At 37.5% G+C, this 12,148-nt stretch overlaps 1 protein-coding gene across 1 annotated transcript in view; it reads left to right on the top strand.

Moving 5' to 3' along the window:
• The window catches only part of LOC102852346 (glyceraldehyde-3-phosphate dehydrogenase-like), a 50,549-nt gene that overhangs the window by 2,697 nt on the left and 35,704 nt on the right, over nucleotides 1–12,148 (top strand). The gene's annotated exons all lie outside the window — the stretch shown is intronic.

Genomic DNA, 12,148 nt, shown 5'->3' with positions numbered 1-12,148 from the left:
ACTATAACTAACTATAGCAACTATATGTGCTTGTGTATGTATATATGTATATATGTATACGTGTGTGTGTGTGTGTGTGTGTGTGTGTGTGTGTGTGTATCTATCTATCTATCATGATAGGTGAAAAAAAATTTCAGGTTATTAACAATTTGTTCTTGCTCAGATCCACGATCAATATTCTTAGCACCAACAGTCAGGAACTAAAACGACAAGTTGCATTGGGAAAATCTATTGTAAAAATCTTCTCTCCAGAATTCTAAAGAGCAATGATGCATGTAACTAAAGTGCACTTGACTGAGCCCAAGGTCTTTTCAATTGCTTGCTATGCATCTGAGACCTGGAAAGATGAATAAAGATGATGGAGGAATAAGGCCTTTGAGTTGTGGTTCTGGAGAAGAGTATTGCATATACCATTAACTTCCGAGAAAACAAATACGTCTGTTCTGGACAGGATGAACTCAGGTTGGTCCTTATAGGCAAGGATTTTGAATTTCTGTCTCACATACTTTGAGCATATTCAAGGAGAGACCAGTCCTTAGTGAAGGAGGGTCAAGACAAGAGAGGAACACCTTGTATGAGATGGATTCACATGCACTGTGGGGTCAGGTGCATCAGAGATGGTGTGATTGGCTCAGGATAGGCAAGGTTCAGACCCATTGTTTTTATAGGATCATTATGAGTAGTAGTCGATGTGACTAGAAGGTAATTAACAGCCACAAAAACAACTATTTATCTCTATATCTTTATCTATATATTGTTGTATACCATTGAGTCAAAATTGACCTATAGCTGAGCTTCTACTGGGTTTTCAAAGGCATATACTCACACAGGAGACATTGTCTATCTCATGGAACAGCTGGTGGATTTGAACCTACTGCCTTCAGGATTGCAGCACAGCTTCTTATCAGTAAGCAACTACAGTGTCAGAGTATGTTGTTTTTGTTATGTGTTCTCGAGTTGTCTGTGACTTAGAGTGACCCTGTGAACAATAATACCTCAGAATTCTTTCACGAACTCTGTCTCCAATGCACCTAACTCCATTATCTTAGTTATTGTGCCAATCCATCTCGTGCAGAATCTGACTCTCCTGTGCCGTCTCCGCACCCTTCCAAGCATGATTTCCTTATCCAAGGACTGGTCTCTCCTAGCAAAATTCCCAAAGTATAGGAGACTTAGTTTCAAAATTCTTGCCTCTAAAGAGCAACTTTGTTTCACCCTCTCTGGGACAATGTATTTGTTCTCTGGGCCATCTGTGGAACGCTCAACACTTATATCAAGCACCACAACTCAAAGGCATTGATCCTTCTGTCATCCTTAGTCATTGTCCAGCTCTCTGATGCATAGAAAGTTGTTTCAAAGACCATGGCCTTGATCAAGTGCATCTTAACTCTCCTGACTAAGTTGATAACAATCCCAATCTCCTCTCCACCTATCATGGTGCTGCCAATTTACAGAGTGATGAGAATCTTTGCTTTCTTGATGTTGAGGTTCAGTTCATATTGAGGACTGCAGTCCTTGATATTTTGCAGCAAGTCCTTCTCAGTTCCAGCAAGCTAAGTTGTGTCATCTGCATAATGAATGCTGTTGAATATTCTTCCTCCAATTCTGATGTCACATTTCTGTTCATAAACCTAGTCTTCCAAATGATCTGTTTTACATATACATTAAAAAGGTGTGGAAACAAGGCACATCTTTATTTACTCCTTTCCTGATTTTGAACCATACAGTGCTTTCTTGCTATGTTCTGATGATTGTTTCCTGGTCCAAAAAATATATTCCACATGAACAAAATTAGGTGTTCTAGGAATCTCATTCTTGTCAATGTTAGATGCTTTTTTAGTGATCTATACAGTCAAATATATTTGTATAGTCAAAGAAACACAGATGGATTCTTCTGGCATTCTGTGCTCTCAGCCAAGCTCCATCTGACATTGACTATAATGCCCTTAGTGCCAATGCCTCTTCTAATGCTTATATTTCTACTAGTTCTCTGCCAATGTACCATCCCAGTCATTTTAGGATAATCTTCAGGAGAATTTTGCTTGTGTGTGATACTAGTGATATGGCACAATAATTTCCATGCTCTGTTGGATCACTTTCTTTTTTAAATGGGGATAAATGTAGATCTCTTCCAGTAAGTTCTCCAGGTAGCTGTCCTCCGGATTACTTGACACAGTTTGCTGAACATGTCTAGGGCAGGATGTGTTTGTTGAAATATGTCATTTGGTATGACGTCAATTCCTGGGGCATTGTTTTTTGCTAATTCCTTCAGAGTAGTGTGAATGTCTTCCTTCATCAACATTGCCTCTAGATGATGTAATGTTTCATGGAAGCCCTCTGCATCAGCCAATTCCTTTTAGTACAGTGATTCAGTGTACTCCTTCCATCTTCTTTTACTGTTTCCTAAATTATTCAATATTTTGTCCATGTTGTTGTTGTTATGTTCCACTGAGCCACCTGCGACTCATAGCAGTTTTTTGTCTCTAACTCGTACCCTGGTCACCAAATCAACTCACCTCATCAAGGGTCTTCCTCTCTTGTACTGTTTCCACCCTCCCAAGCATAACGTCCATCCCCAACACTGTTTACACCTTGCAACATGTCCAGAGTTTTCAAACAAAGCTTCAGAATCATGTCCTCTAAAGAGCATTCTGATTTCACTCTCTCTAGGATTAAACTGTCTGTTCTCCTAGCAGTCCATTGTATATTCAATACTCTTCTCCATCACCACAGCTCAAAAGCATCACTTCTCCCTCTCATCCTGCTGAATGCTTAAATTTGTTCTTTATTTCCTTCAGCTTAAAAAATGCTGGGCAAGTTTGTCCTTTTTGATTTTCTTACTCCAACTCTTTGCACATTTCAGTCATTTTCAGATGATTTTCAGTAGCATTTAGCTTGTGTGTAATATTACTGATATTGTTCTATAATGTCCACTTTCTGTTAGATCACTTTTCTTGGGAATGAGCATAAATATGAGTATAAATATCTCTTCCAGTCAACTTCAATTGGCTTGTCAACAGTGCTCTTAATTTCCTGGAATAGACTGTTGAGCACATCTCAGAATATCATTTGGTATCTTATAAATTCCTTGGGCTTTATTTCTTGCCATTGTTTTCAGTGCAACTTAAGCTTCTTCCTTTGATACCATCAGCTTTTGTTAATATAGTGCTTAATGAAATTTTTTCAGTGTGGAATAGTTATTTGATTTTTTTCCTTTGGCATAGTGGCACTGTATTCATTCAGTCTTCTTTTAATGCCTCCTAGATAATTGAAGATTTTGCCCATGACATCTTTCAGTATTGTAATGAAAGGGTTGAATTTACTTTTTATTTCTTTCACCTTGGAAAATGTTGAGTTCTTCCCTTAAAGTAACAATAATATTTTTATTTTGTCTCTCAATCTCATGACAATGCTGTCCACTTTTTAATTGGTCATGCTATCACGACTCTCCAAATTTAGCCATATTCTCATTTTTTTCTATCACTGTCATGAGTAATAAATATTATTGCAGTACTTTTAGAAAGGTTTCATGTACAGACTGACAATTTTCTTCCTTTTTTCCTGGTCATTTTGCATTGTTCATTAACTAACACTGAAGTCAGAGTAAATGGGACTCGATCTCATGTCTGAATGAAACTAACAGAACATGTCATTTTTATTTAAGACACATCAACAATCATTTTGTATTTAGGATCACTTTAAAACCTATATTTGAGGGGACACTGTAAAAAGCAACATCATTCACAAAATACAAGAAATTGCAAAAAACAAAACTAAATAAATAGTAAGAATGAAATATATTTTGTTGTACAAACAGAGTAGGTAAATACTGCATGCTTTAAAATTAGGAAGGGAGTGTATCAGGGTTGTATTCTGTCTCCATATCTACTCTATATGTATACTGGGCAAATTATTCAAAAAGCTGTACTCTGTGAAGAGGAATGTGGCTTCAGGATCTGAGAGAAACACATCAATAACTTGCATTAGGCAGATGACACAATCTCGTTTGCTGAATGTAAGGAAGACTTGGAGCATATATTTCAGAAGATCAAGGAATTCAACCTTCAATATAAATTGCATCTCAATGTCAAGAAAACAAAGATTCTTACCACTTATTCTGTAGGGAACATCATTATGATGGATGAAGAAGAGATTGAAACTGTCAACAAATTCATCTTTGTGGAACCACAATTAACACTCTGGGTACCAGAAATCAGGAAATCAGGAGGTGAATAGCACTGACAAAGTCTGCAGTTAGAGACTCCAAATTATTGAGGAGCAATGATGTCAGTTTCAAGACTAAGGTGCATTTGAATCAGGCCATGGTTTTTCCGATCACTGAGAGCTGGAAAATGAATAGGGATGACAGAAGAATTGATGTCTTTGAACACCCAATGGACTGCCAAAAGAACAAGTAAATATGTCTTAGAGAGGGTGCAGAAGGAGGCAAGGATGGATGATGAAGCTTTGCCTCATATACTTTGAATATGTTGCTGGGAGGGGCTATTCCTTGGAGAAGGACATGATATTTGGAAAAGTGGAGGGTCAGTGAAGGAGAGGGAGAGCCTCAAACAGAAGGATTGAAATGGTGACTATTGCAATGCTCTAGTGTGTCAGGAATTGTGAAGATGGCACAGGAAAAAACAACAGGTTCAAATTTACTGTTCTTAGGATTGTTGTAAGTTGTACTCTAGTCGATAGCACTTAACAGCAATGCTAAAGAATAAAACATATTTACACTAAAAAAAAGTTGAAACAAAAAGCAGAAGATAGGCTTCTTCACCCTTCACTGAGAGTGTGCACATCAGGCAACACATTTTTCACTTCTCTCTGCATGACTAAACATGACTGACTGGAAAAATGCCATGAGTATTGATTTAAGAATTACAAAGAAATTCTAGTAAGTAGTTGAATTTGAATTCATGAATAATGAGAATATATTTGCCATTAATTTTACTTGGATGATGTTTAGAATTTCATTTAATTTAAAACCCCTGTGTTTACCATTTCCAATAGTCTATATTTCTTCTTGTAAATCTAAATTTGAATCTAGTGTCATTTCTCTTTAGCCTGAAGAAAATCTTTTCTATTTCTTACAGAATTTATCTTCTGGAGGTACATTCTATCATTAGTGTTTATCTTTTATCTATTTCATTTTTATTTTCAAAGTATGCTTTTATACACTTTGGAGTTTCAACAAACAAATTTCTCTATTTTTTCAGCACTTTAAAGATATTGATCATTGTTTTGTTTTGTTTATACCTCTATTATATCAACACAAAGTGACTTCTAACAGTCTGTAAGTCCAGTATTAATAATTGGTCTGATTTTTTTCCCCTGTATGACACATGTATTGAACAAAACTTTTAAAGTGCAATTCTTTTTTTTTTATTTTTTAATTTTATTATTTTATCTGTGTGTACCATCAAATCAGTTCTGACTGGTACAGGAGGAGATTGTCCCTCCTTCTGCAGCAGAGCATCTGGTGGATTTGAACCACACACCTCTGGGATTGTAGAATAGCTTCTTGCCACTAGGCCACCAGAGCTCCCTTAAAGTGCAATTCTTAAGTATGAAATTGGATCATGTGTTCTCCCTCTCCAACTTATTGATTACTATTTCCATCTGGAATGTTATAATTTTATACATAGTATTGTTAAATTGTCACAAAAATCACTTACAAAGGAATATTAATGTATATTTTAAATTTATCTATATACTAGTTATAATAACAAATACATTGCAGAGTTTTATAGAGGAAAACATAAGCAAATACTTACAAAATTGTTTTCAATGGGCCCAACAATCACATTTTAATAATCTTACTAATAAATCATAGCAATTATGGATTGGATTACCACAAATAAAATCCCTTTTTTACACAGATTTCAGTTATCAATTTATTATCTTTAAAATTCAAGTCCATTTCCTTTGCTGCACTGCCAGTACTGTTATGGACCTCCCCTAAACAGCTGTTCTTGGGAAACTTCATGTTGCACTTTCAATAGGGGATGCTGGACCAGTAGTGCTAGCCTGGAGCTCCAAAGCAAAACCAAATCCAATGTCATAATGTTGATTTTGACTCAGTGTCTTCTCCTTTAAGGAAGGAAACTGCCCACATTTCTCCTGTGGTTTTTAGTTGGTAGTACCACCAGAGTACCTTTAAAACAAGAACAGATGAGGGGAAACTACATGAAAGGAATGTATGATTAGGCATCATATGTATGACACCAATCTGGAACAAAAGGTGAATTGTGAAGTGGATTGGGGAAGGGAAATGGGGCAGGAAATGTGCAACAATGAGTGAATAAATAAAACTTAGAACAATCACAATCACCTGGATCAGGCGCAGTGATTCTTTCCTTCTGTGTGGCTTGTATGAGAGCTAGCAGCTAAGGGTATGGTGTTGATAGTGCTCGCTGCATTTGCCTACAACTATCTTTCATTCATATCCTCTGGAAAATGTCTTGTTCATCAGTATGTTGTATGTTTCCATATTAGCCACACACGTTCTGAAGACATGTATTCCAGCTCTGGAGAATAAAAGTCTCAAGGCTTTTTACTTCCTTCACTGCTCAAGGTCTATAATTCTAAAGGTCACTTTTGCTACTCTGTACATCTTCTAATTTTCTTGACTTCTTGTTCAGTTAAATATTTATAACTTGCTAAGAATTATTGTTGTTGTTAGGTGCCATCAAGTTGAGGATGACCCATAGTGCCCCTATGAATAACTGATCTGAACCCTGTCCTATTCTGTATCATCCTCGCACTTCCTGACACATTAGTGTGACAGTCGCCATGTCAATCCAACTGGTTGACGAACTTCCTCTCCTTCTCAGACCTACTTTACCAAGCAACATGTCCCTTTCCAATGAAAAGACCCTCCTAGAAACATGCCCAAACTAGGTGAGGCAAAACCTCATCACCTTTGCCTCCAAAAAGCAAGCAGTCTTACTGAAAGTTTGCTTGTTCTTTTGTCATTCCATAGGGTGTTTAGTACTTTTATCCAGCAACGCAGCTCAAAGGCATACATTTTTATTCTGTCATTCTTATTCATTGTTAATTGTTAATAATTTGTTGTTGTTGTTGTTGTTGTGTGCTGTCAAGTTGCTTAAGACTCGTAGCTGTCCTATGTACAACAGCCCTAAACCGTGCTCTATCCTGTGCCAATATTATTATCTCTGATACACCTACCCCCATAACCCCAAAAACGGAATCAATCATCTCATCAAGGGTCTTCCTCTGTTGTGCTGTCCTTCCACCCTCTCAAGCATGACATCCCTCTCCAAGGACTGATCCCGCCTTGCAACATGTCCAAAGTATGTCAGATGAAGCTTCAGAATCCTTGCCTCTAAGGAGCAGCCTAGTGTCACCCTCTCCAGGATGAACCTGTTTGTTTTCCTAGCTGTTCATATTATATTTAATACTCTTCTCCCACACCACAGCTCAAAGGCATCAATTTTCCTTCTATAATCCCTAGCCATTGTCCAGCTTTCTGATACAGAGCAAGTAATTGCAAAGACCATGGCCTGAATCAGATACACCTTAGTTTTCAGACTTCTATAGTTGCTCTTCAGTACTTGGAGAAGTCTCTGACAGCAGACTTTCCCAATTCAGTTCACCTTTTAACTTCCTTGCTGCTGGTACCAAGAGAGTTGATTGTGGAGCCAAACTGAAATTGTCAACAATCTCGATCTCTTCATCATCTATCATGATGCTGCCAATTGGCCTAGTGGTGAAAATTTTTGTTTCCTTGATGTTGAGTTTCAATACATATTTAAGGATGTAGTCCTTGACCTTCTGTAGCGAGCACTTCAGGCCCTTCTCCGTTTTAGCAGAAGGGTTGTGTCATATGAGTCTTTCTCCAATTCTGATGTCATATTTCTCCTCATAGGGCCCAGCCTCCCTGATAATCTGTTTGAATTTTGGTTGAAAAGGTATGGAGACAGGACACACTCCTGGTGTAAACCCTTCCCAATTTTGAACCATGTAGTGTTTTCCTTGCTCTGTTCTGGTAACTGCCTCCCAGTCCAATTGCAGGATTCACATAAGCACTATCAAGTGTTTTGGAATTTCCATTTTTCTAAAAGTTAACCAAAGTTTGTTGTGATGCACACAGTCAAATGTCTTTGCATAATCAATGAAACACAGATAGACATTCCTCTGGTATTCTCTGATTTCAGCCAGGATCCATCTGACATTAGCTATAATATCCTTAGTACCATGGTCTCTCCTAAACCCAGCCTGCACTTCTGGCAGTCCTCTGTCGATGTATTGCTCCAGTCATTTTTGGATAATTTCAGCAGAATCTTGCTTGCCTATGATACTAATGATATCGTTGGTTAATTTCTGCAAATTCCTTTGGTTAAATTACTGATGAGTTTTCTATTCCATAACTACCAGATTAAAATTTAATTCTCATAAAATTTACATACTCAAACAACTTATCTGATAATTATTTTTATTATAATGAAAATCAGTTTTATAGCTGTAAAATTTATCATTTCCTCTCCCTATCTCCTTATTTCTATTTGTATGGTAACTTGTTGTCATTCATAAGTGCTATTACATCAACTACAACTTATAATGACCGTACAAACTAGGTCTCTGAACCTGGTCCTTTCCTGAGTCACTGTCACCAAATTTCAATATACCTGACCCAACTGCCATAGCCATTGCGTCAATCGGTCTCACTGAGAAAATTTCTGTTTTGTGATGCCATTTTTCAAAACGTAATATTCTTCTTCAAGGACTGCTCCTAGATTTTTAATTCCTTGCCTTCAAGGAGCAACCTGGTTTCACCCTTTCTCAGATATACCCTATGTTCTCCCTTGGAAGTCCATTGTGTGCTCAATATTCTTCTCTAACACTACAACTCAAATGCATCACTTTTGCTTTTGCTATTTTTATTCATTGTCCAGCTCTCAGGTGCATAGCAACTAATTGAGAAGACCATGGCTTGGATTAGCCACATTCTAGTCTTTAGTTTAACATCTTTGTTTTTTAGCACTTTGGAGAAGCCCTTGAAAGCAAGTGTTTCTCAGTGCAACTCACCCTGTGATTTCCTGACTGCTGGTGCCAAAGGGGTTGATTGTGGATCCAAGCAAGATTAAATCTTTAACAATTTCAATTGTTTCTCCATCTATCATGATGTTGCCTATACACCCAGTAGAGAGGATTTTTGTTTTCCTGATGTTTAGACACAACCTATATTGAAGGTTGCAGTCTTGGGTTAACTGCAAAAAATGCCTCAATTCCTCCTCAGTTTCACTAAGCAAGGTTGTGTCATGTCCATAATGGAAATTGCTGATAAGTCTTCCTCCAATCTTGATGCCATATTCTTCTTCATAAGTTTCAGCCTCAAATGATCTTATCAGCATTCACATTAAAAAAGTATCATACAAGATTGACTATAAATGTCAATGTTATTGCTCTACATTAGCCAAAGAAGAAGTTGTTGTTTTGTTAACAGGCCATCAAGTTGAGTCTGACTCATAGTGACCTTCCAAACAACAAATGTGAACCCTGTCTATCTTGTGCCATCCCTTCTAACTTGAACTCATTGTTGCAGTCACTATGTCAATCCAGCTGGTTGGGAATTTTTTTCCTTTTCTGACCCTTCACCTTTGTAATCATGATGTCCCTTTCTAAAGAATATCTAGCCTCAGGCTGAACTTTCTCCAGGATATATCTGTTTACCTTTTTAGAATATTCAGTACTCTTATCCACGACATCATTTTTTTTATTCTGTCATGCTTATATATTTTTCAGATTTCAGATGTATAACAAGAGATTGGAAAGTTCATAACCTGAATCAGGTGCACTTTAGTGACATAATTGCTGTTTTTGTTTTCCTTATGTGCTTGCTGTCCAGTCGCCTGCGACTCATAGGAACCCTATGTACGACAGCTCTGAACCCTGCTCTTTCATGAGAGAATTTCACTGTCTCTGACACTTCTACTACCATTACCACAGTCACTGAATCAATCCATCTCATCCTCTCTTATACTATCCCTACATGCTTCCAAGCATATCACTTTTCAAAGACTAGTCCCTCTTTGCAACTTGTCCAAAGTATGTGAGATGGAGCTAATCCTTACCTCCAAGGAACATCCTGGTTTCACCCTCTCCAGGATGGACCTTTTTCTTCACCCTCTCCAGGACAGATCTGTTTCTTCTCTTAGAAGTCCATGGTATGTTCAATACTCTTCTCCAACACCACAATCAAAGGCATCAATTCTTCTATCACCCTTAGTTATTGTCCAGCTCTTTGATGCATAGCAATTGCAAAGACCATGGTCTGGATCAAGTGTACCTTAGTCTCTAGACTGACATAATTGCTCTTCAGTACTCTGGTGAGATCCCTGACAGCAGACATTCCCATTGCAATTTGTCTTTTGATTTCATGGCTGTTGGTTCCAAGAGGGTTGATTGTGGAACCAAGCAAGCTGAAGTTGTTAATAATCTCAATCTCTTTTCTGAATATCATGATGGTGCCAATTGACCCAGAATCTATGTTTTCTTGATGTTGAGCTCCAATCTACACTGAAGGCTGTGGTCCTAGACTGTCTGCAGCAAAAATTTCAAGTCCTCCTCAGTTTAAGCAAACAAGGTTGTATTATCTGCACAACACAAGTTGTTCTAATTCCGATGCCACATTCCTTCTCATAGAGCTCAGCTTCCCAGATGATCTGTTCCACATACAGGTTGAAAAGGTATGGAGATAGGATGCATCCCTGGAGTATACATTTCCTGATTTTGAACCATGCAGTGTTACCTTGCTCTGTTATGATGACTGCCTCCTGCTGTCAGGAACATTTCAGAGTACTGAGAAGCAATGATGTCAGTCTAGAACTGAGGTGCACCTGATCAATGCCAAGGTCTTCACAATTACTTGCTCTGCATCAGAAAACTGGACAATGACTAAGGATGACAAAAGAAGAATGGATGTCTTTAAATTATGGTTTTGGAGAAGAGTCTTGAACATATCATGGACCACCCAGAAAACAAATAATAGGTCTGCCTTCTTTGGTTCACGCATAGGTTTCGCATAAGCACAATGAAATGTTCTGGGCTATCACTCCTCTATAATTTGGAGAGGCCCCTAACTGCAGACTTTCCTAATGCACTATGCTTTCTCATCTCCTGATTACTGGTGTCAAAGGTATTAATTATGGATTCAAGCAAGATTAAATTATGGACAATTTCAATTTTTTCACCACCTATAATGGTATTGCCTTGGGTTTTTTGATGTTGATATACTCCATATTGAAGGCTATATTCTTTGATCTTCTGCAGAAAGTATTTTAAGCCCTCTTCACTTTCAGCAAGTAAGGTTGTGTCATGTGCCTATGGAAGAGATTAAGTGTATTTCTTATAGCTTTCACCTTGTATTATTGCTGTCATCTACTGCTGCTCTTTGAAAAATGGACTCACCTCCTAATGATGATCTATCAAAAAATCATCCTACCTTGTATTCTAATTACTACTTTCTTTCATTGCCATTTTAAACCTGAGAGATTTTACTCAGTCCTTCAATTTTCAGTTATAAAGTATGGCATAATATCCCCTATAGTTTCCCAACACCTTGCCAACACTTTTACAAATCATTTCTTTATTAGACACTCCTTAAATTATTCCAATTTTATTGCACCATATGTTTCCTGCAGGGACTTTGACCAGAATAACAATAATCAAAACTCTGTTCTCTTTATGTTAACTTATGATACCTTATTAGAATTCAAATAATATATGAAGCAAAGTTTTGGAGCTAAGCATATTGGTATTTCATGTACAGAACTAAGATTTATTTAATATTTATTTTGTAACAGTCACATATAAAGAATGCATATTAATGACTATGAGTGTCATTGTATAAGACTGGATAGTGTTTTGTACTATTGTGTTTGAGTACATCTGAGTTGATGACATCTAATGGCAACATTCACTCCGACACTTTGAGTGTTGAGGAAATATTCAAAACATATTATTTTTGTAGTTATGAGTCATCTGTGATGCATAGTGACCTTATGGACAATAGTTCTGGAGTCAGCCAGTCTCACTTATTTCAATACACCTACCCCCATTACCCCAGTAACTGTACCAATCCATTCATCAGAGATCTTCCTCTCCTGTGCTGTCCCTTCAC

This window comes from Elephantulus edwardii, unplaced genomic scaffold, assembly GCF_000299155.1.
Source record: "Elephantulus edwardii isolate Elephantulus edwardi_28Jun2011 unplaced genomic scaffold, EleEdw1.0 scaffold00050, whole genome shotgun sequence".
NCBI classification, from domain to species: domain Eukaryota; kingdom Metazoa; phylum Chordata; class Mammalia; order Macroscelidea; family Macroscelididae; genus Elephantulus; species Elephantulus edwardii.
This window is presented reverse-complemented; position numbering and strand designations above follow the sequence as displayed.